The sequence below is a fragment of the Staurois parvus genome, unplaced genomic scaffold (assembly GCF_062004578.1).
Source record: "Staurois parvus isolate SC_StPar_1 unplaced genomic scaffold, SC_StPar_1.0 ptg000826l, whole genome shotgun sequence".
Lineage (NCBI taxonomy): Eukaryota > Metazoa > Chordata > Amphibia > Anura > Ranidae > Staurois > Staurois parvus.
Window position 1 is genome coordinate 731195 of NW_028318622.1, and position 26120 is coordinate 757314.

Consider the following 26120-nt stretch of genomic DNA (forward strand, 5'->3'; position numbering starts at 1 on the left):
TAGGAGAGGTGACATGAGTGATGACAGGTGACATAGGGGCGATGAGAGGTGACATAGGGGCGATGAGAGGTGACATAGGGGCGATGAGAGGTGACATGAGTGATGAGAGGTGACATAGGGGCGAAGAGAGGTGACATAGGGGCGATGAGAGGTGACATAGGGGTGATGAGAGGTGACATGAGTGATGTCAGGTGACATAGGGGTGATGAGAGGTGACATAGGGGTGATGAGAGGTGACATGAGTGATGACAGGTGACATAGGGGCGATGAGAGGTGACATAGGGGTGATGAGAGGTGACATGAGTGATGACAGGTGACATAGGGGTGATGAGAGGTGACATAGGGGCGATGAGGGGTGACATAGGGGCGATGAGAGGTGACATAGGGGCGATGAGAGGTGACATAGGGGTGATGAGAGGTGACATGAGTGATGACAGGTGACATAGGGGTGATGAGAGGTGACATAGGGGTGATGAGAGGTGACATAGGGGCGATGAGAGGTGACATAGGGGCGATGAGAGGTGACATGATTGATGAGAGGTGACATAGGGGCGATGAGAGGTGACATGAGTGATGACAGGTGACATAGGGGCGATGAGAGGTGACATGAGTGATGACAGGTGACATAGGGGCGATGAGAGGTGACATGAGTGATGAGAGGTGACATAGGGGCGATGAGAGGTGACATAGGGGCGATGAGAGGTGACATAGGGGTCATGAGAGGTGACATAGGGGCGATGAGAGGTGACATAGGGGCTAGGAGAGGTGACATAGGGGCGATGAGAGGTGACATAGGGGCGATGAGAGGTGACATAGGGGCTAGGAGAGGTGACATAGGGGCGATGAGAGGTGACATAGGGGCTAGGAGAGGTGACATAGGTGCGATGAGAGGTGACATAGGGGCGATGAGAGGTGACATAGGGGCGATGAGAGGTGACATAGGGGTGATGAGAGGTGACATAGGGGCGATGAGAGGTGACATAGGGGCGATGAGAGGTGACATGAGTGATGAGAGGTGACATAGGGGTGATGAGAGGTGACATAGGGGCGATGAGAGGTGACATAGGGGTGATGAGAGGTGACATAGGGGCGATGAGAGGTGACATAGGGGCGATGAGAGGTGACATAGGGGTCATGAGAGGTGACATAGGGGTGATGAGAGGTGACATAGGGGTGATGAGAGGTGACATAGGGGCGATGAGAGGCGACATAGGGGTCATGAGAGGTGACATAGGGGTGATGAGAGGTGACATAGGGGCGATGAGAGGTGACATAGGGGTCATGAGAGGTGACATAGGGGCGATGAGAGGTGACATGATTGATGAGAGGTGACATAGGGGCGATGAGAGGTGACATAGGGGTCATGAGAGGTGACATAGGGGCGATGAGAGGTGACATAGGAGTCATGAGAGGTAACATAGGGGCGATGAGAGGTGACATAGGGGTCATGAGAGGTGACATGATTGATGAGAGGTGACATAGGGGCGATGAGAGGTGACATGAGTGATGAGAGGTGACATAAGGGCGATGAGAGGTGACATAGGGGTGATGAGAGGTGACATAGGGGCAATGAGAGGTGACATAGGGGCGATGAGAGGTGACATGAGTGATGAGAGGTGACATAGGGGCGATGAGAGGTGACATAGGGGCGATGAGAGGTGACATAGGGGCGATGAGAGGTGACATAGGGGCGATGAGAGGTGACATAGGGGTGATGAGAGGTGACATAGGGGCGATGAGAGGTGACATAGGGGCGATGAGAGGTGACATAGGGGTGATGAGAGGTGACATAGGGGCGATGAGAGGTGACATGAGTGATGACAGGTGACATAGGGGCGATGAGAGGTGACATGAGTGATGACAGGTGACATAGGGGCGATCAGAGGTGACATGAGTGATGACAAGTGACATAGGGGCGATGAGAGGTGACATAGGGGCGATGAGAGGTGACATAGGGGTGATGAGAGGTGACATAGGGGCGATGAGAGGTGACATGAGTGATGAGAGGTGACATAGGGGCGATGAGGGGTGACATAGGGGCGATGAGAGGTGACATAGGGGCGATGAGAGGTGACATTGGGGTGATGAGAGGTGACATAGGGGCGATGAGAGGTGACATAGGGGTGATGAGAGGTGACATGAGTGATGACAGGTGACATAGGGGTGATGAGAGGTGACATAGGGGCGATGAGAGGTGACATGAGTGATGACAGGTGACATAGGGGTGATGAGAGGTGACATAGGGGCGATGAGAGGTGACATGAGTGATGACAGGTGACATAGGGGTGATGAGAGGTGACATAGGGGCGATGAGAGGTGACATTGGTGCGATGAGAGGTGACATAGGGGCGATGAGAGGTGACATAGGGGTGATGAGAGGTGACATGAGTGATGACAGGTGACATAGGGGTGATGAGAGGTGACATAGGGGCGATGAGAGGTGACATGAGTGATGAGAGGTGACATAGGGGCGATGAGAGGTGACATAGGGGCGATGAGAGGTGACATAGGGGCGATGAGAGGTGACATAGGGGCGATGAGAGGTAACATAGGGGCTAGGAGAGGTGACATGAGTGATGAGAGGTGACATGGGGGTGATGAGAGGTGACATGAGTGATGAGAGGTGACATAGGGGTGATGAGAGGTGACATAGGGGCGATGAGGGGTGACATAGGGGCGATGAGAGGTGACATAGGGGCGATGAGAGGTGACATAGGGGTGATGAGAGGTGACATGAGTGATGAGAGGTGACATAGGGGTGATGAGAGGTGACATGAGTGATGACAGGTGACAAAGGGGTGATAAGAGGTGACATAGGGGCGATTAGAGGTGACATAAGGGCGATGAGAGGTGACATAGGGGTCATGAGAGGTGACATAGGGGCGATGAGAGGTGACATAGGGGTCATGAGAGGTGACATAGGGGCGATGAGAGGTGACATAGGGGTCATGAGAGGTGACAAAGGGGCGATAAGAGGTGACATAGGGGTGATGAGGGGTGACATAGCTGTGATGAGAGGTAACATAGGGGCGATGAGAGGTGAGATAGGGGCGATGAGAGGTGACATAGGGGTGATGAGAGGTGACTTAGGGGCGGAGAGGTGACATAGGGGTCATGAGAGGTGACATAGGGGTCATGAGAGGTGACATAGGGGTGATGAGAGGTGACATAGGGGCGATGAGAGGTGACATAGGGGTGATGAGAGGTGACATAGGGGCGATGAGAGGTCACATAGGTGCGATGAGAGGTGACATAGGGGTTGTGACAGGTTACATAGGGGCGATGAGAGGTGACATGAGTCATGAGAGGTTACATAGGGGCGATGAGAGGTGACATGAGTGATGAGAGGTGACATAGGGGCGATGAGAGGTGACATAGGGGTGATGAGTGGTGACATAGGGGTCATGAGAGGTGACATAGGGGCGATGAGAGGTGACATGAGTGATGAGAGGTGACATAGGGGCGATGAGAGGTGACATAGGGGTGATGAGAGGTGACATAGGGGCGATGAGAGGTGACATAGGGGCGATGAGAGGTGACATGAGTGATGAGAGGGGACATAGGGGTGATGAGAGGTGACATGAGTGATGAGAGGTGACATAGGGGTGATGAGAGGTGACATAGGGGCGATGAGAGGTGACATAGGGGTGATGAGAGGTGACATAGGGGCGATGAGAGGTGACATAGGGGCGATGAGAGGTGACATAGGAGTGATGAGAGGTGACATAGGGGCGATGAGAGGTGACATAGGGGTCATGAGAGGTGACATTGGGGTGATGAGAGGTGAAATAGGGGTGATGAGAGGTGACATAGGGGCGATGAGAGGCGACATAGGGGTCATGAGAGGTGACATAGGGGCGATGAGAGGTGACATAGGGGCGATGAGAGGTGACATAGGGGTCATGAGAGGTGACATAGGGGCGATGAGAGGTGACATGATTGATGAGAAGTGACATAGGGGCGATGAGAGGTGACATAGGGGTCATGAGAGGTGACATAGGGGCGATGAGAGGTGACATGAGTGATGAGAGGTGACATAGGGGCGATGAGAGGTGACATGAGTGATGAGAGGTGACATAGGGGCGATGAGAGGTGACATAGGGGTGATGAGAGGTGACATAGGGGCGATGAGAGGTGACATAGGGGTGATGAGAGGTGACATAGGTGCGATGAGAGGTGACATAGGGGCGATGAGAGGTGACATAGGGGCAATGAGAGGTGACATGAGTGATGAGAGGGGACATAGGGGCGATGAGAGGTGACATGAGTGATGAGAGGTGACATAGGGGTGATGAGAGGTGACATAGGGGTGATGAGAGGTGACATAGGGGCGATGAGAGGTGACATAGGAGTGATGAGAGGTGACATAGGGGCGATGAGAGGTGACATAGGGGCGATGAGAGGTGACATAGGGGCGATGAGAGGTGACATAGGGGCGATGAGAGGTGACATAGGGGTCATGAGAGGTGAAATAGGGGTGATGAGAGGTGACATAGGGGCGATGAGAGGCGACATAGGGGTCATGAGAGGTGACATAGGGGCGATGAGAGGTGACATAGGGGCGATGAGAGGTGACATAGGGGTCATGAGAGGTGACATAGGGGCGATGAGAGGTGACATGATTGATGAGAGGTGACATAGGGGCGATGAGAGGTGACATAGGGGTCATGAGAGGTGACATAGGGGCGATGAGAGGTGACATAGGGGTCATGAGAGGTGACATAGGGGTCATGAGAGGTGACATAGGGGCGATGAGAGGTGACATGATTGATGAGAGGTGACATAGGGGCGATGAGAGGTGACATGAGTGATGACAGGTGACATAGGGGCGATGAGAGGTGACATAGGGGTGATGAGAGGTGACATAGGGGCGATGAGAGGTGACATAGGGGCGATGAGAGGTGACATGAGTGATGAGAGGTGACATAGGGGCGATGAGAGGTGACATAGGGGCGATGAGAGGTGACATAGGGGTGATGAGAGGTGACATGAGTGATGAGAGGTGACATAGGGGTGATGAGAGGTGACATGAGTGATGACAGGTGACATAGGGGTGATGAGAGGTGACATAGGGGCGATGAGAGGTGACATAGGGGCGATGAGAGGTGACATAGGGGCGATGACAGGTGACATGAGTGATGAGAGGTGACATAGGGGCGATGAGAGGTGACATAGGGGCGATGAGAGGTGACATAGGGGCGATGAGAGGTGACATGAGTGATGACAGGTGACATAGGGGCGATGAGAGGTGACATGGGGGCGATGAGAGGTGACATAGGGGCGATGAGAGGTGACATAGGGGTCATGAGAGGTGACATAGGGGCTAGGAGAGGTGACATAGGGGCGATGAGAGGTTACATAGGGGCGATTAGAGGTGACATAGGGGCGATGAGAGGTGACATAGGGGCGATGAGAGGTGACCTAGGGGCGATGAGATTTGACATAGCTGCAATGAGAGGTGACATAGGGGTCATGAGAGGTGATATAGGGGCGATGAGAGGTGACATAATGGAGATGAGAGGTGACATAGGGGCAATGGAGGTGACATAGCTGCAATGAGAGGTGACATAGGGGTCATGAGAGGTGACATAGGGGCGATGAGAGGTGACATATAGGCGATGAGAGGTGACATAGCGGCGATGAGAGGTGACATGAGTGATGAGAGGTGACATAGGGGCGATGAGAGGTGACATAGGGGCGATGAGAGGTGATATAGGGGCGATGAGAGGTGACATAGGTGCGATGAGAGGTGACATAGGGGTGATGAGAGGTGACATAGGAGTGATGAGAGGTGACATAGGAGTGATGAGTGGTGAGATAGGGGCGATGAGAGGTGACATAGGGGCGATGAGAGGTGACATAGGAGTGATGAGAGGTGACATAGGGGTGATGAGAGGTGACATAGGGGTGATGAGAGGTGACATAGGGGCGATGAGAGGTGACATAGGGGTCATGAGAGGTGACATAGGGGTGATAAAGGGTGACATAGGGGCGATGAGAGGTGACATAAGGGCGATGAGAGGTGACATAGGGGTGATGAGAGGTGACATAGGGGTCATGAGAGGTGACATAGGGGTCATGAGAGGTGACATAAGGGCGATGAGAGGTGACATAGGGGTCATGAGAGGTGACATAGGGGCGATGAGAGGTGACATAGGGGCGATGAGATGTGACATAGGGGCGATGAGAGGTGACATAGGGGTCATGAGAGGTGACATAGGGGCGATGAGAGGTGACATAGGGTCGAAGAGAGGTGACATAGGGGCGATGAGATGTGACATAGGGGTGATGAGAGGTGACATAGGGGCGATGAGATGTGACATAGGGGCGGTGAGAGGTGACATGAGTCATGAGAGGTGACATAGGGGCGATGAGAGGTGACATAGGGGCGATGAGAGGTGACATAGAGGCGATGAGAGGAGACATGAGTCATGAGAGGTGACATAGGTGCGATGAGAGGGGACATAGGGGCGATGAGAGGTGACATAGGGGCGATGAGAGGTGACATAGGGGTGATGAGAGGTGACATAGGGGTGATGAGAGGTGACATATGTGCGATGAGAGGTGACATAGGGGCGATGAGAGGTGACATGAGTGATGAGAGGTGACATAGGGGTGATAAGAGGTGACATAGGGGCGATGAGAGGTGACATAGTGTCGATGAGAGGTGACATAGGGGCGATGAGAGGTGACATAGGGGTGATGAGAGGTGACATGAGTGATGAGAGGTGACATAGGGGCGATGAGAGGTGACATAGGGGCGATGAGAGGTGACATAGGGGAGATGAGAGGTGACATAGGGGTGATGAGAGGTGACATAGGGGCGATGAGAGGTGACATGAGTGATGAGAGGTGACATAGGGGCGATGAGAGGTGACATAGGGGCGATGAGAGGTGACATAGGGGCGATGAGGGGTGACATAGGGGCGATGAGTGGTGACATAGGGGCGATGAGAGGTGACATGAGTGATGAGAGGTGACATAGGGGCGATGAGAGGTGACATAGGGGCGATGAGTGGTGACATGAGTGATGACAGGTGACATAGGGGCGATGAGAGGTGACATGAGTGATGACAGGTGACATAGGGGCGATGAGAGGTGACATAGGGGTGATGAGAGGTGACATAGGGGCGATGAGAGGTGACATGAGTGATGAGAGGTGACATAGGGGCGATGAGGGGTGACATAGGGGCGATGAGAGGTGACATAGGGGCGATGAGAGGTGACATAGGGGCGATGAGAGGTGACATAGGGGTGATGAGAGGTGACATAGGGGCGATGAGAGGTGACTTAGGGGCGATGAGAGGTGACATAGGGGTGATGAGAGGTGACATGAGTGATGACAGGTGACATAGGGGTGATGAGAGGTGACATAGGGGCGATGAGAGGTGACATAGGGGCGATGAGAGGTGACATAGGGGCGATGAGAGGTGACATGAGTGATGAGAGGTGACATAGGGGCGATGAGAGGTGACATAGGGGCGATGAGAGGTGACATGAGTGATGAGAGGTGACATAGGGGCGATGAGAGGTGACATGAGTGATGACAGGTGACATAGGGGCGATGAGAGGTGACATAGGGGCGATGAGAGGTGACATAGGGGCGATGAGAGGTGACATGAGTGATGAGAGGTGACATAGGGGCGATGAGAGGTGACATAGGGGCGATGAGAGGTGACATAGGGGTGATGAGAGGTGACATGAGTGATGTCAGGTGACATAGGGGTGATGAGAGGTGACATAGGGGTGATGAGAGGTGACATGAGTGATGACAGGTGACATAGGGGCGATGAGAGGTGACATAGGGGTGATGAGAGGTGACATGAGTGATGACAGGTGACATAGGGGTGATGAGAGGTGACATAGGGGCGATGAGAGGTGACATAGGGGCGATGAGAGGTGGCATAGGGGCGATGAGAGGTGACATAGGGGTGATGAGAGGTGACATGAGTGATGTCAGGTGACATAGGGGCGATGAGAGGTGACATAGGGGTGATGAGAGGTGACATGAGTGATGACAGGTGACATAGGGGTGATGAGAGGTGACATAGGGGTGATGAGAGGTGACATAGGGGCGATGAGAGGTGACATAGGGGCGATGAGAGGTGACATGATTGATGAGAGGTGACATAGGGGCGATGAGAGGTGACATGAGTGATGACAGGTGACATAGGGGCGATGAGAGGTGACATGAGTGATGACAGGTGACATAGGGGCGATGAGAGGTGACATGAGTGATGAGAGGTGACATAGGGGCGATGAGAGGTGACATAGGGGCGATGAGAGGTGACATAGGGGTCATGAGAGGTGACATAGGGGCGATGAGAGGTGACATAGGGGCTAGGAGAGGTGACATAGGGGCGATGAGAGGTGACATAGGGGCGATGAGAGGTGACATAGGGGCTAGGAGAGGTGACATAGGGGCGATGAGAGGTGACATAGGGGCTAGGAGAGGTGACATAGGTGCGATGAGAGGTGACATAGGGGCAATGAGAGGTGACATAGGGGCGATGAGAGGTGACATAGGGGTGATGAGAGGTGACATAGGGGCGATGAGAGGTGACATGAGTGATGAGAGGTGACATAGGGGTGATGAGAGGTGACATAGGGGCGATGAGAGGTGACATAGGGGTGATGAGAGGTGACATAGGGGCGATGAGAGGTGACATAGGGGCGATGAGAGGTGACATAGGGGTCATGAGAGGTGACATAGGGGTGATGAGAGGTGACATAGGGGTGATGAGAGGTGACATAGGGGCGATGAGAGGCGACATAGGGGTCATGAGAGGTGACATAGGGGTGATGAGAGGTGACATAGGGGCGATGAGAGGTGACATAGGGGTCATGAGAGGTGACATAGGGGCGATGAGAGGTGACATGATTGATGAGAGGTGACATAGGGGCGATGAGAGGTGACATAGGGGTCATGAGAGGTGACATAGGGGCGATGAGAGGTGACATAGGGGTCATGAGAGGTAACATAGGGGCGATGAGAGGTGACATAGGGGTCATGAGAGGTGACATAGGGGCGATGAGAGGTGACATGATTGATGAGAGGTGACATAGGGGCGATGAGAGGTGACATGAGTGATGAGAGGTGACATAGGGGCGATGAGAGGTGACATAGGGGTGATGAGAGGTGACATAGGGGCGATGAGAGGTGACATAGGGGCGATGAGAGGTGACATGAGTGATGAGAGGTGACATAGGGGCGATGAGAGGTGACATAGGGGTGATGAGAGGTGACATAGGGGCGATGAGAGGTGACATAGGGGTGATGAGAGGTGACATAGGGGCGATGAGAGGTGACATAGGGGCGATGAGAGGTGACATGATTGATGAGAGGTGACATAGGGGCGATGAGAGGTGACATAGGGGCGATGAGAGGTGACATAGGGGCGATGAGAGGTGACATAGTGGTGATGAGAGGTGACATAGGGGCGATGAGAGGTGACATAGGGGCGATGAGAGGTGACATAGGGGTGATGAGAGGTGACATAGGGGCGATGAGAGGTGACATGAGTGATGACAGGTGACATAGGGGCGATGAGAGGTGACATGAGTGATGACAGGTGACATAGGGGCGATCAGAGGTGACATGAGTGATGACAGGTGACATAGGGGTGATGAGAGGTGACATGAGTGATGAGAGGTGACATAGGGGCGATGAGGGGTGACATAGGGGCGATGAGAGGTGACATAGGGGCGATGAGAGGTGACATTGGGGTGATGAGAGGTGACATAGGGGTGATGAGAGGTGACATAGGGATCATGAGAGGTGACATAGGTGTCATGAGAGGTGACATAGGGGCGATGAGAGGTGACAAAGGGGCGATAAGAGGTTACATAGGGGTGATGAGGGGTGACATAGCTGTGATGAGAGGTAACATCGGGGCGATGAGAGGTGACATAGGGGTGAATTAAGTTTACATAGGGCCGATGAGTGGTGACATAGGGGTCATGAGAGGTGACATAGGGGTCATGAGAGGTGACATAGGGGTCATGAGAGGTGACATAGGGGCGATGAGAGGTGACATAGGGGTCATGAAAGGTGACTTAGGGGGTGGAGAGGTGACATAGGGGTCATGAGAGATGACTTAAGGGCGGAGAGGTGACATAGGGGTCAAGGGGTCATGAGAGATGACATATGGGTCCTGAGAGGTGACATAGTGGCGATGAGAGGTGATATAGGGGCGATGAGAGGTCACATAGGGGCGATGAGAGGTCACATAGGGGTCATGACAGGTGACATGCAGGCGGTGAGTGATGAGTTAGGGGCGAATAGAGTTGACATAGGGGCGATGAGAGGTGACATAGGGGTCATGAGAATGTGACATAGGGGCGATGAGAGGTGACATGGGGGCGATGAATGATGAGATCGTGGCGATGAGAGGTGACATAAGGGCGATAAGAGGTGACATAGGGGTGATGAGGGGTGACATAGGGATGATGAGTGGTGAGATAGGGGCGATGAGAAGTGACATAGGCGTCATGAGAGGTGACATGGAGGTCATGAGAGGTGACACAGGCGATGTTGGGTGACATAGGGGTCATGAGAGGTAACATAGGGGTGATGAAAGGTGACATAGGGGCGATGAGAGGTAACATAGGGGTGATGAAAGGTGACATAGGGGCGATGAGAGGTGACATAGGGGCGATGAAAGGTGACATAGGGGCGATGAGAGGTGACATAGGGGCGATGAGAGGTGACATAGGGGCGATGAGAGGTGACATAGGGGCGATGAGAGGTGACATGAGTGATGAGAGGTGACATAGGGGCGATGAGAGGTGACATAGGGGTGATGAGAGGTGACATAGGGGCGATGAGAGGTGACATAGGGGTGATGAGAGGTGACATAGGGGCGATGAGAGGTGACATAGGGGCGATGAGAGGTGACATGATTGATGAGAGGTGACATAGGGGCGATGAGAGGTGACATAGGGGCGATGAGAGGTGACATAGGGGCGATGAGAGGTGACATAGGGGTGATGAGAGTTGACATAGGGGCGATGAGAGGTGACATAGGGGCGATGAGAGGTGACATGAGTGATGACAGGTGACATAGGGGCGATGAGAGGTGACATGAGTGATGACAGGTGACATAGGGGCGATGAGAGGTGACATGAGTGATGAGAGGTGACATAGGGGCGATGAGAGGTGACATAGGGGCGATGAGAGGTGACATAGGGGTCATGAGAGGTGACATAGGGGCGATGAGAGGTGACATAGGGGCTAGGAGAGGTGACATAGGGGCGATGAGAGGTGACATAGGGGCGATGAGAGGTGACATAGGGGCTAGGAGAGGTGACATAGGGGCGATGAGAGGTGACATAGGGGCTAGGAGAGGTGACATAGGTGCGATGAGAGGTGACATAGGGGCAATGAGAGGTGACATAGGGGCGATGAGAGGTGACATAGGGGTGATGAGAGGTGACATAGGGGCGATGAGAGGTGACATGAGTGATGAGAGGTGACATAGGGGTGATGAGAGGTGACATAGGGGCGATGAGAGGTGACATAGGGGTGATGAGAGGTGACATAGGGGCGATGAGAGGTGACATAGGGGCGATGAGAGGTGACATAGGGGTCATGAGAGGTGACATAGGGGTGATGAGAGGTGACATAGGGGTGATGAGAGGTGACATAGGGGCGATGAGAGGCGACATAGGGGTCATGAGAGGTGACATAGGGGTGATGAGAGGTGACATAGGGGCGATGAGAGGTGACATAGGGGTCATGAGAGGTGACATAGGGGCGATGAGAGGTGACATGATTGATGAGAGGTGACATAGGGGCGATGAGAGGTGACATAGGGGTCATGAGAGGTGACATAGGGGCGATGAGAGGTGACATAGGGGTCATGAGAGGTAACATAGGGGCGATGAGAGGTGACATAGGGGTCATGAGAGGTGACATAGGGGCGATGAGAGGTGACATGATTGATGAGAGGTGACATAGGGGCGATGAGAGGTGACATGAGTGATGAGAGGTGACATAGGGGCGATGAGAGGTGACATAGGGGTGATGAGAGGTGACATAGGGGCGATGAGAGGTGACATAGGGGCGATGAGAGGTGACATGAGTGATGAGAGGTGACATAGGGGCGATGAGAGGTGACATAGGGGTGATGAGAGGTGACATAGGGGCGATGAGAGGTGACATAGGGGTGATGAGAGGTGACATAGGGGCGATGAGAGGTGACATAGGGGCGATGAGAGGTGACATGATTGATGAGAGGTGACATAGGGGCGATGAGAGGTGACATAGGGGCGATGAGAGGTGACATAGGGGCGATGAGAGGTGACATAGTGGTGATGAGAGGTGACATAGGGGCGATGAGAGGTGACATAGGGGCGATGAGAGGTGACATAGGGGTGATGAGAGGTGACATAGGGGCGATGAGAGGTGACATGAGTGATGACAGGTGACATAGGGGCGATGAGAGGTGACATGAGTGATGACAGGTGACATAGGGGCGATCAGAGGTGACATGAGTGATGACAGGTGACATAGGGGTGATGAGAGGTGACATGAGTGATGAGAGGTGACATAGGGGCGATGAGGGGTGACATAGGGGCGATGAGAGGTGACATAGGGGCGATGAGAGGTGACATTGGGGTGATGAGAGGTGACATAGGGGTGATGAGAGGTGACATAGGGATCATGAGAGGTGACATAGGTGTCATGAGAGGTGACATAGGGGCGATGAGAGGTGACAAAGGGGCGATAAGAGGTTACATAGGGGTGATGAGGGGTGACATAGCTGTGATGAGAGGTAACATCGGGGCGATGAGAGGTGACATAGGGGTGAATTAAGTTTACATAGGGCCGATGAGTGGTGACATAGGGGTCATGAGAGGTGACATAGGGGTCATGAGAGGTGACATAGGGGTCATGAGAGGTGACATAGGGGCGATGAGAGGTGACATAGGGGTCATGAAAGGTGACTTAGGGGGTGGAGAGGTGACATAGGGGTCATGAGAGATGACTTAAGGGCGGAGAGGTGACATAGGGGTCAAGGGGTCATGAGAGATGACATATGGGTCCTGAGAGGTGACATAGTGGCGATGAGAGGTGATATAGGGGCGATGAGAGGTCACATAGGGGCGATGAGAGGTCACATAGGGGTCATGACAGGTGACATGCAGGCGGTGAGTGATGAGTTAGGGGCGAATAGAGTTGACATAGGGGCGATGAGAGGTGACATAGGGGTCATGAGAATGTGACATAGGGGCGATGAGAGGTGACATGGGGGCGATGAATGATGAGATCGTGGCGATGAGAGGTGACATAAGGGCGATAAGAGGTGACATAGGGGTGATGAGGGGTGACATAGGGATGATGAGTGGTGAGATAGGGGCGATGAGAAGTGACATAGGCGTCATGAGAGGTGACATGGAGGTCATGAGAGGTGACACAGGCGATGTTGGGTGACATAGGGGTCATGAGAGGTAACATAGGGGTGATGAAAGGTGACATAGGGGCGATGAGAGGTAACATAGGGGTGATGAAAGGTGACATAGGGGCGATGAGAGGTGACATAGGGGCGATGAAAGGTGACATAGGGGCGATGAGAGGTGACATAGGGGCGATGAGAGGTGACATAGGGGCGATGAGAGGTGACATAGGGGCGATGAGAGGTGACATGAGTGATGAGAGGTGACATAGGGGCGATGAGAGGTGACATAGGGGTGATGAGAGGTGACATAGGGGCGATGAGAGGTGACATAGGGGTGATGAGAGGTGACATAGGGGCGATGAGAGGTGACATAGGGGCGATGAGAGGTGACATGATTGATGAGAGGTGACATAGGGGCGATGAGAGGTGACATAGGGGCGATGAGAGGTGACATAGGGGCGATGAGAGGTGACATAGGGGTGATGAGAGTTGACATAGGGGCGATGAGAGGTGACATAGGGGCGATGAGAGGTGACATAGGGGTGATGAGAGGTGACATAGGGGCGATGAGAGGTGACATGAGTGATGACAGGTGACATAGGGGCGATGAGAGGTGACATGAGTGATGACAGGTGACATAGGGGCGATCAGAGGTGACATGAGTGATGACAGGTGACATAGGGGTGATGAGAGGTGACATGAGTGATGAGAGGTGACATAGGGGCGATGAGGGGTGACATAGGGGCGATGAGAGGTGACATAGGGGCGATGAGAGGTGACATTGGGGTGATGAGAGGTGACATAGGGGCGATGAGAGGTGACATAGGGGTGATGAGAGGTGACATAGGGATCATGAGAGGTGACATAGGTGTCATGAGAGGTGACATAGGGGCGATGAGAGGTGACAAAGGGGCGATAAGAGGTTACATAGGGGTGATGAGGGGTGACATAGCTGTGATGAGAGGTAACATCGGGGCGATGAGAGGTGACATAGGGGTGAATTAAGTTTACATAGGGCCGATGAGTGGTGACATAGGGGTCATGAGAGGTGACATAGGGGTCATGAGAGGTGACATAGGGGTCATGAGAGGTGACATAGGGGCGATGAGAGGTGACATAGGGGTCATGAAAGGTGACTTAGGGGGTGGAGAGGTGACATAGGGGTCATGAGAGATGACTTAAGGGCGGAGAGGTGACATAGGGGTCAAGGGGTCATGAGAGATGACATATGGGTCCTGAGAGGTGACATAGTGGCGATGAGAGGTGATATAGGGGCGATGAGAGGTCACATAGGGGCGATGAGAGGTGACATAGGGGTCATGACAGGTGACATGCAGGCGGTGAGTGATGAGTTAGGGGCGAATAGAGTTGACATAGGGGCGATGAGAGGTGACATAGGGGCGATGAGAGGTGACATAGGGGTCATGAGAATGTGACATAGGGGCGATGAGAGGTGACATGGGGGCGATGAATGATGAGATCGTGGCGATGAGAGGTGACATAAGGGCGATAAGAGGTGACATAGGGGTGATGAGGGGTGACATAGGGATGATGAGTGGTGAGATAGGGGCGATGAGAAGTGACATAGGCGTCATGAGAGGTGACATGGAGGTCATGAGAGGTGACACAGGCGATGTTGGGTGACATAGGGGTCATGAGAGGTAACATAGGGGTGATGAAAGGTGACATAGGGGCGATGAGAGGTAACATAGGGGTGATGAAAGGTGACATAGGGGCGATGAGAGGTGACATAGGGGCGATGAAAGGTGACATAGGGGCGATGAGAGGTGACATAGGGGCGATGAGAGGTGACATAGGGGCGATGAGAGGTGTCTTAGGGGCAAGGAGAGATAAGTGCCATAAGAGGTGACATAGGGGTGATGAGAGGTGACATAGGGGCGATGAGAGTTGACATAGTGGCGATGAGAGGTGATATAGGGGCGATGAGAGGTGACATAGGGGCGATGAGAGGTGACATAGGGGTGATGAGAGGTGACATAGGGGTGATGAGAGGTGACATAGGGGTGATGAGAGGTGACATGAGTGATGAGAGATGACATAGGGGTGATGAGAGGTGACATAGGGGCGATGAGAGGTGACATAGGGGCGATGAGAGGTGACATAGGGGTGATGAGAGGTGACATAGGGGTGATGAGAGGTGACATGAGTGATGAGAGATGACATAGGGGTGATGAGAGGTGACATAGGGGTGATGAGAGGTGACATAGGGGTGATGAGAGGTGACATGAGTGATGAGAGGTGACATAGGGGTGATGAGAGGTGACATAGGGGTGATGAGAGGTGACATGAGTGATGAGAGTTGACATAGGGGCGATGAGAGGTGACATAGGGGCGATGAGAGGTGACATAGGGGCGATGAGAGGTGACATAGGGGTGATGAGAGATGACATAGGGGCGATGAGAGGTGGACTACAAATCAATAGGTCGTCCCAGTAGTTCCTCCACATATTGTAGGAAGACCGAACCATTGGGAGGGGTCCAGGACCTCAGTGTGTTCTGGAGGGTAAGTGAGTAGACTGCAGGTGAATATACATAGCCCCGGGGCATTCTACACCTGGTCATCTGGCGATTTTCAGAATATAGATGCAAATTTATTTATGGCCCTCAAATCTTGTACAAACCTGTAAGAGTCATTCATCTTCTTTACAGGATTGATAGGTGTGTTGTAAGGAGAAACCGTTTCTTCTATATTACCCGTCTCTAAAAATCTTTCTACTAGAGGAGCAATCCCTTCCTCTTTTTTCCAGAGACCTATTAAGTAATAGACTTTCCAACACGCCTTGACTACTGCAACTCCCTCCTCACTGGCCTACCCCAGTGCAGGCTCTCCCCGCTTCAGACCATCCTGAACTCAGCGGCTAGACTTATCCACCTCACCAACCGCTCCACCTTTGCCACCCCCCTCTGCCTATCCCTCCACTGGCTCCACCCCCCTCTGCCTATCCCTCCACTGGCTCCACCCCCCTCTGCCTATCCCTCCACTGGCTCCCTATTGCCCAACGCATCAAATTCAAACTACTCACTCTGACCTACAAAGCCATTCACAACACTGCCCCTAACTACCTCACCAACCTGATTCCCAGGTACCACCCTACCCGTACCCTTCGCTCTTCACAGGACCTCCTTCTATCTTGCTCCCTGGTCTCCTCCTCCCACGCACAACTACAAGATTCTTTAGGTCCTTGACCAGACAGAGACCCGCAGAGGATAGACCCTTTCCCAAATGGAATCTGACCACGGTACTTAGTGTGCTGACAGACTCCCCATTTGAACCTCTGGATTCGAGCTCCCAAAGGTCCCTGACTCTCAAGACGGTCTTCCTTGTAGCAATTACAAGGAGAGTGAGTGAATTAGAAGCTGTCAATTAGAGCCCCTTCTTTCAGGTATTTGCAGATAGGTTACATTTAGGACGGACCTGGCCTTTGTACCCAAGGTGGCCCCAAGATTTCATCGAGGTCAGGATATTACTTTACCTTCTTTTTCTTCTAACCCCTCACGTGACCAGGAAAGGAAGTTTCACACGCTGGACCTGAGAAGATGTGTTCTCCTTTATTTAGAGAAAACTAAAGAGATCCGGAAGTCGGATTCGTTTTTGTTTCTTTTTCAGGCGTAAGGAAGGGCTATAAGGCCTCCAGACGCACTTTAGTTAGGTCAGTGTTTCTCAATTCCAGTCCTCATGGACCCCCAACAGGTCATGTTTTCAGGATTTCCATTATTTTGCACAGGTGATTTGATCAGTTTCACTGCCTTAGTAATTACCACAGCTGTTTCATCTGAGGGAAATCCTGAAAACATGACCTGTTGGCGGTCCATGAGGATTGGAGTTGAGAAACACTGAGTTAGGTGACTAAGACTAGCAATCGGCCGAGGGCCTGGAGGTCCCGGAGGGCATCATGGCGCACTCTACCCATACCATGGCGGCCACACATGCTGAGCTGGCCGGTGCTCCCCCGGGACAGATCTGTAGAGCTGTGACTTGGTCCAGTTACGGCACCTTTTGTAAAACATTATGACCCGTTTCGTGTATGATGACCCGTTTCAGGCTCCATGCGCATGGTGGGGGGGGGGGGGTTTAATAATGCTGGTAACATTAGCTGTCTAAAGTCACGTTAAAGATGTGTTTGCATTTGCGGTTTTTAGAGTTTTTTATTTTTTACCAAAAAATAAAAAAATTTTTTACCCCCTTCCTCTCTCCAGGCCAATTTTCAGCTTTCAGCACTATTACACTTTGAATGACAATTGCGCGGTCATGCAACACTGTACCCATATAAAGTTTTTAGCATTTTTTTGAGACACATAAAGCTTTATTTTGGTGGTATTTATTCCTCGCTGGGAGTTTATTACGTCTTCTTGCAGAACACTTATTGTTATCTCACAGATATATTCTTATTATTATAGCCATATTTACCCCCCTAACTCCTCTCACAGTTTTTACACTACAAAGACAAGTAATATATCAAAATGTGCGGATTGTTCCCGATCGGATTGCTATTACTTTGTGGAACGTTTTGCCGAATGGTTCACGAAATATCGCGGTTTTTGTGGTGAAATTTTCCGATAGGAATGAATGGTGCAACTAGAGTGAGAACTTACAAAGCTACAGTGTGGAAGGAAAAATCAGAACATGATTTGTAAACTGCCATCACTCTGTCATTCTCCAGCCCACCTACACATATCTTATATCAAAACGTTCAGCTAACCCTGCTGTCACTAAAAATGTTCACGGCTAAGCCATAGTCCTGATAGTTTTCACAATATGACCATTTGTTTGCAACTCACCCCTCCCATTGACTTTCATTGAAACGCCACTCACAACCACCTGAAATTTTAAGGGACATTTTTAAACTGCGACTGTGCCTTCATTTTTATTATTTCAGAGACATACTATACATCAAAATGTAGGTCTGGTTCTTGTGATTCTCACAATATAAAGCTCTTTACAGTAGCATTTATACTTTTAAAACTATAAGTGTTTGAAGATGGCAATCGCAAGTGAAGTTGGCAAGTTGGAGCAGTTTGTTTACAAAAGCCCTTCTCACCTTCCTGACTGAGTGAGTTGCTATAGCAACCAAAGATGACTCACAGGCAGCTGAGTCACACAGGCTAGACCAGCAATGGGCAAACTACGGCCCGGCGGACCTTTTAATCCGGCCCGTGGAGTGTGATACATGGGCTGTCAGGATGTGTGTAGGCGGGGCAGTGTGATGAACGTGAGGGGAGCTAGGCTCCTCTCACAGTCCGCCCTGAAGACCGGAACGGCGCGGGGACACGGCGAGAGGAACGCGCGGAGCAAAGGTAAGTGAATTGACACAGGGGGGACTTGGCTTACTACTTGGGGGGGAATAGTACTATGGGGGATGAAATACTATATGAGGGATGAATATGGGGAATGAATTAATATGGGGGATGAATATGGGGAATGAATTACTATAGGGGGGATGAATTACTATGGGGGATTAATTACTATATGGGGGATGAATTACTATAGGGGGGATGAATTACTATAGGGGGGATGAATTACTATGGGGGATTAATTACTATATGGGGGATGAATTACTATATGGGGGATGAATTACTATATTGGGGATGAATTACTATATGGGGGATGAATTACTATATGGGGGATGAATTACTATGGGGGATGAATTACTATGGGGGATGAATTACTATATGGGGGATGAATTACTATGGGGGATGAATTACTATATGGGGGATGAATTACTATGGGGGATGAATTACTATATGGGGGATGAATTACTATATGGGGGATGAATTACTATATGGGGGGATGAATTACTATGCGGGATGAATTACTATATGGGGGATGAATTACTATGGGGGATGAATTACTATATGGGGGATGAATTACTATGGGGGATGAATTACTATATGGGGGATGAATTACTATATGGGGGATGAATTACTATATGGGGGATGAATTACTATGGGGGATGAATTACTATATGGGGGATGAATTACTATGGGGGATGAATTACTATGGGGGATGAATTACTATAGGGGGGATGAATTACTATAGGGGGGATGAATTACTATATGGGGGATTAATTACTATGCTTACTATGGGGGAATATTACTATACTTACTATGGATGACACATACACATCATTCATCTACTCTTGGTGCGGCCCCCGGGTCCAATATATGAACCCATTGCGGCCCTCAAGTCAAAAAGTTTGCCCACCCCTGGGCTAGATTGTGAGCTGCAAAATAAAAGTTGAATTGCATTTCTCCCTCTATCAGGCATGCCATGTGCACTGCTTACATTTCATCAATCATTTGGTTAGGGTTCGATGCAAGAACACTTCACACAATTTCCCCAGAAATTGTAGATTTTCTAGTTTTTTTTGCTATGTAAATTAAAAAGTCCAAAAATTTTGAAAAAAAGTGTTTTTCCTTTAAAAGTTTGCAAAAAAATAATATTTCATCATAAATCTCGGCCAAAATTTGTTCCGTTATATTTTTAGTAAAAAAAAATAACCCAAATTAGTTTATAACCAAAATTTATAATTTTTAAACATTTTGTTTTTTACATTTTTTTTTTAACCAATTCAATACTGGGCAATTTTACACCTTCCCCCCCAGGCCAGTTTTCAGGTTTCAGCGCTCTCACACTTTGAATGACAATTGCGCGGTCATACAACATTGTACCCAAACTAAAATGTTATCATTTTCTTCACACAACTAGAGCTTTCTTTTGGTGGTATTTAATCGCCGCTGGGGTTTTTATTTTTTGCTAAATTAACAAAAAAACACGTTTTTCTTTCTTTCTGTTATAAAAGTTTGCAAATAAATAATTGTTCTTCATACATTTAGGCCGAGATGTATTCTGCTCCATGTCTTTGGGGAAAATAACCCAAATTAGGATGTATTATTTAGTTTGTAGGAAAGTTATAGAATTCACAAACTATGGTATAGATCTGAATATTGATCAATCCTGAAGTACTGACAGCCAATCTAATTTCTTGAGGTCCAAGAATGTCAGAACAGTACAGATATCCCCCAAATATCAGAACAGTACAGATATCCCCCAAATGTCAGAACAGTACAGATATCCCCCAAATGTCAGGACAGTACAGATATCCCCCCAAATGTCAGGACGGCACAGATATCCCCCCAAATGTCAGGACGGCACAGATATCCCCCAAATGTCAGGACGGTACAGATATCCCCCCAAATGTCAGGACGGTACAGATATCCCCCCAAATGTCAGGACGGCACAGATATCCCCCCAAATGTCAGGACGGCACAGATATCCCCCAAATGTCAGGACAGTACAGATATCCCCCAAATGTCAGGACAGTACAGATATCCCCCAAATGTCAGGACAGTACAGATATCCCCCAAATGTCAGGACGGTACAGATATCCCCCAAATGTCAGAAAAGTACAGATATCCCCCAAATGACCCCTTTTTGCAGAGTAGACAGTCCGACGTACTTCATAAGAGGAATGGCGAGTTTTTTGAAGTTGTATTGTTTTTTGTCATAATTTTTTGTAAAACTAAAAAATTAAAACAATTATTTTCACTATTTTTCTTTTACATCCTGTCACCAGTGCAGTACGGCGTCATCATATAACTGGCATGGCGGTGATCAGGGACACTGACTGGTGACAGTATGAAAAAAAAAAATTATATATTTTTTTATTTGTTTTATTATTTTTTATTAAATTTTTTTTTCTTTTTTTTAAGATTTTTTTTTCATATTTCACTATGACCAAAGTAGTACAATGTACTACTTTGGGGAAGTGATCAGTATTTTTTTTTTTTTTTACACAATTTGCTTATAGGAAAGAATTACTTTGCTATAAGCAAGCATTTACCTGAATGACATCGATTCATTCAGGGTTTTTTTTTTTTTTTTTTTTGTGCTTAGCTGTGATTTGGCCACAGCTAATCACATGACATGTGCATGTGATCGCTGTGACCATTCACAGCTAGGCAGTAGTATACAATGGATGGCATGAATGAATGATCCATTGTATTCAACTGTCATGTGATCTGCTGGGATTGGTCACAACAGGTCACATGGTACCAGCAACGGGGCCGATACTCAGATCTGTCACCAGCCGTGTCCGAAGTACACGGCCGGTGACAGATGGCACCGCTCTGCAGGAGCGCAATCTGCGCATGTGTGGGAGGACGCCATATGACGTCCACCCGGAACGCTGATGACATTTGCTGCCCGCCATTCGGCCATAGGGCGGGCGGCAAATGGTTACATTTTTTTATATATATATATATTTTTTTTTACATACTGTCACCCTAGCAGTAGTGTCACCATGGTGACACTGTACTACTTGTGGGTGGTGATGAAGATTTTTTTTTTTACACTGATTGCTTTTACACCCATAAAGGCTGTAAGAGGAATCATTTCTCCTCTGTGGCTGCATTCTTGCAGCCATTGAGAACTACTGAGTGAGCTGTGATTGGTCACAGCCTGTCACATGGTACAAGGCTGTTGTGAATGGCCCTGTACCATGTGACCTCTGTGATCATTCTGTGACATCTTGCTTACTACTCTGCATGTGATCACTGATTGGCCAATCAGTGATCACATGATCCGGACCTCGTACAGAGGTCCCGTATGACGATCGGTGTTCCACTGTGTCCGGAGGAAGCACAAGCAGGGTGCGGGGAGGCCGTTTATAAACGGCCACCTGACCCTGCACTGCCACCATCCGGCCGTTTATATACAATGGGGGACGGGAGGTGGTTAAGTCAAATAAGTCCAGAAGCGCTTGTTTTTTATAACCAAAAGTGAAAAATGTAGTTATTTTACGAAATTTTTGGTCTTTGTTTTTATAGAGCAAAACATAAAAAAATGCCGAGGCGATCCACACCACCAAAAGAAAGCTCCATTTGTGTGAAGAAAAGGACACAAATGTTCGGGTGCAGCGTTGCACGACCGTGCAATTACCAGATGAAATAGCGCAGTGCTGAACAGCAAAAAATGGCCTGGTTTGGGGGGGGGTAAAACCTCTGGAGGGGGAGGAGTTAAGGCCCCCGTAACCACTTCCAGGTCCTGGTGTCACTTTCCTGGACCAGGGAATAAGCTGATGGAGGGCAGGAGAGACTTCGGGGGCCTAACAGACCCCTAATGTCTCATTAAAGAGAACCTGTCACTGCAAGAAGTATCACTTTAGGGGACTTCTGGTCCCTTTATGTGATAAAAATGGAGCCACAGGGCACTCTGAAGAGCGATCTTCCTCCTCACACCGTCTTCTGTTCGATTTCATCACACAATATATGCCCCGTGTATACTACAATAGAATCGTTGTGCGCCAATAAAGCGTTCGGGTTTGGCTTGAAGGAAAAGGACCCCCCTCCCCACATTTCCAGCTGGGGGCCACGAGGCCCAGACCGCATGACACAGTTTTGGGGGTTCCGGCCTCCTCTGTCACCCTGATCCTAAATATGACAACAAAGGCCTGTGTAGTAATGATCAGGAAATGGTTATTTGTCATGGCAGCCATTTTTATTATGGGCAGGTGAACCCATCTCCCTTCACTTCCTGGAACTCTGCCTCTCCCTTCTGACAGGAAGTTCCCAGGATGCATCTGTGAGGCCAATGCCAGGAAGTGTGAGGAGAAGTGAACCCAGGGAGCTCTGTGGAGGGAAAAGTCCACCTCACAGCCGAACCGAACCCATCGATTGGACTTCCCTGACGGCTCACCGTGATTGGTCACTGCCTCAGCAGCTTGTGAACTGTCCTTCCACTGGCTGGTGACATCACCATGGCAACGACAGCTGAACAGGTAAGGGATGGGGGGGGGGGGGGGGTTGTGTGATGAAGTGGAACTGAACCTTTGTGTCTTCTACAGACAAGGAAGCCGCCATCTTAGCCTCTGATTGATCTGCTGTTGCCATGGTGATGACAGCGGCCTGACACTTGGGATGTTCTGGGAAAAATGATCAATTGATTTTATCAACTTTCCAATTCTCCGCCCCCAGACCTGCATTTCTCCGCCCCCAGACCTGCATTTCTCCGCCCCAAGACCTACATTTCTCCGCCCCCACACCTGCATTTCTCCGCCCCCACACCTGCATTTCTCCGCCCCCACACCTGCATTTCTAGCTGGCAGGACATCAGCCCTATACAAGGATGGCCATGACTGACTGTGAGGTACTGTAAAGGGGGGCAGTATTATGTGTGAGGAGGGGGCGGGGGGGCAGTATTATGTGTGAGGAGGGGGCGGTATTATGTGTGAGGAGGGGGCGGGGGGGCAGTATTATGTGTGAGGAGGGGGCGGGGGGGCAGTATTATGTGTGAGGAGGGGGCGGGGGGGCAGTATTATGTGTGAGGAGGGGGCGGTATTATGTGTGAGGAGGGTGCGGGGGGGCAGTATTATGTGTGAGGAGGGGGCAGGGGGGCAGTATTATGTGTGAGGAGGGGGCAGGGGGGCAGTATTATGTGTGAGGAGGGGGCGGGGGGACAGTATTTTGTGTGAGGAGGGGGCAGGGGGGCAGTATTATGTGTGAGGAGGGGGCAGGGGGGCAGTATTATGTGTGAGGAGGGGGCAGGGGGGCAGTATTATGTGTGAGGAGGGGGCAGGGGGCAGTATTCTGTGTGAGGAGGGGGCGGGGGGGCAGTATTCTGTGTGAGGAGGGGGCGGGGGCAGTATTTTGTGTGAGGAGGGGGCAGGGGGGCAGTATTATGTGTGAGGAGGGGGCAGGGGGGCAGTATTATGTGTGAGGAGGGGGCAGGGGGGCAGTATTATGTGTGAGGAGGGGGCGGGGGGGGCAGTATTATGTGTAAGGAGGGGCCGGGGGGGCAGTATTATGTGTGAGGAGGGGGCGGGGGGGCAGTATTATGTGTGAGGAGGGGGCGGGGGGCAGTATTATGTGTGAGGAGGGGGCGGGGGGGCAGTATTATGTGTGAGGAGGGGCCGGGGGGGCAGTATTATGTGTGAGGAGGGGGCGGGGGGGCAGTATTATGTGTGAGGAGGGGGCGGGGGGGCAGTATTATGTGTGAGGAGGGGGCGGGGGGCAGTATTATGTGTGAGGAGGGGGCGGGGGGGCAGTATTATGTGTGAGGAGGGGGCGGGGGGCAGTATTATGTGTGAGGAGGGGGCAGGGGGGCAGTATTATGTGTGAGGAGGGGGCAGGGGGGCAGTATTATGTGTGAGGAGGGGGCGGGGGGGGCAGTATTATGTGTAAGGAGGGGCCGGGGGGGCAGTATTATGTGTGAGGAGGGGGCGGGGGGGCAGTATTATGTGTGAGGAGGGGGCGGGGGGCAGTATTATGTGTGAGGAGGGGGCGGGGGGGCAGTATTCTGTGTGAGGAGGGGCCGGGGGGGCAGTATTATGTGTGAGGAGGGGGCGGGGGGGCAGTATTATGTGTGAGGAGGGGGCGGGGGGCAGTATTATGTGTGAGGAGGGGGCGGGGGGGCAGTATTATGTGTGAGGAGGGGGCGGGGGGCAGTATTATGTGTGAGGAGGGGGCGGGGGGGCAGTATTATGTGTGAGGAGGGGGCGGGGGGGGGCAGTATTATGTGTGAGGAGGGGGCGGGGGGGCAGTATTATGTGTGAGGAGGGGGCGGGGGGGCAGTATTATGTGTGAGGAGGGGGTGAGGGGGCAGTATTATGTGTGAGGAGGGGGCGGGGGGCAGTATTATGTGTGAGGAGGGGGCGGGGGCAGTATTATGTGTGAGGAGACACTTTCACCCCCGGACACTCCCCCCCCCCCCCCAGGCCAATTTCCAGCTTTCAGCGCTATCACACTGTGAATGACAATTGCGCGGTCATGCAACACTGGACCCGTATGAATTTTTTAGCATTTTTTTGAGACACATAAAGCTTTATTTTGGTGATATTTATTCCCCGCTGGGATTTTAATTTTTTTTGCTATGTAAAAGAAAAAGTCCAAACATTTTGAAAAAAATTATATTTCATCATAAATCTCGGCCAAAATTTATTCCGTTATATTTTAGTAAAAAGAAAAATAACCCAAATTAATTTATAACCAAAAATTAAATTTTTTTTTACATTGTTATTTAATTTTTTTAAATTATTATTATTTTTTTTTTGTTTTTTTTTTTTATTTTGCATGCTGTCCCCCTAGCAGTGTGGGGTCACCATGGTGACTCTGTACTACTTGTGGGGGGTGAGGAAGATTTTTTGTTTTTACACTGATTGCTTTTACACCCATAAAGGCTGGAAGAGGAATCATTTCTCCTTCTCTCTGGCTGCATTCCTGCAGCCATTGAGAAATACTGTGTGAGCTGTGATTGGTCACAGCTTGTCACATGGTACAAGGCTGTTGTGAATGGCCCTGTACCATGTGATCTCTGTGATCAGTCACAGATTTCACACGTAGTAAGCAGTGATGTCACAAGAGGGAGCGCACATGTAGGGGGCGGGGAGGCCCCTGCACTGCCACCGTCTGGCCGTTTATATATACATGGGCCGGACGGGAGGCGGTTAAATAGTCCACTAGACACCAGAATGTGTGCTGGACGTGTCCGTGTGCACATGCATGTCGTTGTTGCATTCTTACATGCTTAGCTAGGCTCCCATGCTGGAAAACATGTCCACGTTTATACTAACATACATGAATAACTGCAATCTCTGACAGCTGACATGAGGCTGCTGACCCTCCCTATTGGTCCTGCAATATGATGGGCTGCCTCACTGACCAATGAGCAGGGTAATGGGGGGCAGTAAAAGCTGAACTTCTACA

The 26120-nt window shown here is 50.8% G+C and overlaps 1 long non-coding RNA gene across 6 annotated transcripts in view; it reads left to right on the forward strand.

The window, feature by feature from the left end:
- The window catches only part of LOC149443917 (uncharacterized), a 496075-nt gene that overhangs the window by 55311 nt on the left and 414644 nt on the right, over nucleotides 1–26120 (forward strand). For 5 of the 6 annotated variants that reach the window (XR_016306595.1, XR_016306594.1, XR_016306593.1 and 2 more), the window contains exon 2: nucleotides 22982–23197. The exons of the other annotated variant lie outside the window; for it this stretch is intronic. This is a non-coding gene — a long non-coding RNA (uncharacterized LOC149443917). The remainder of the gene's footprint in view (nucleotides 1–22981; nucleotides 23198–26120) is intronic. 6 annotated transcript variants of the gene reach the window in all.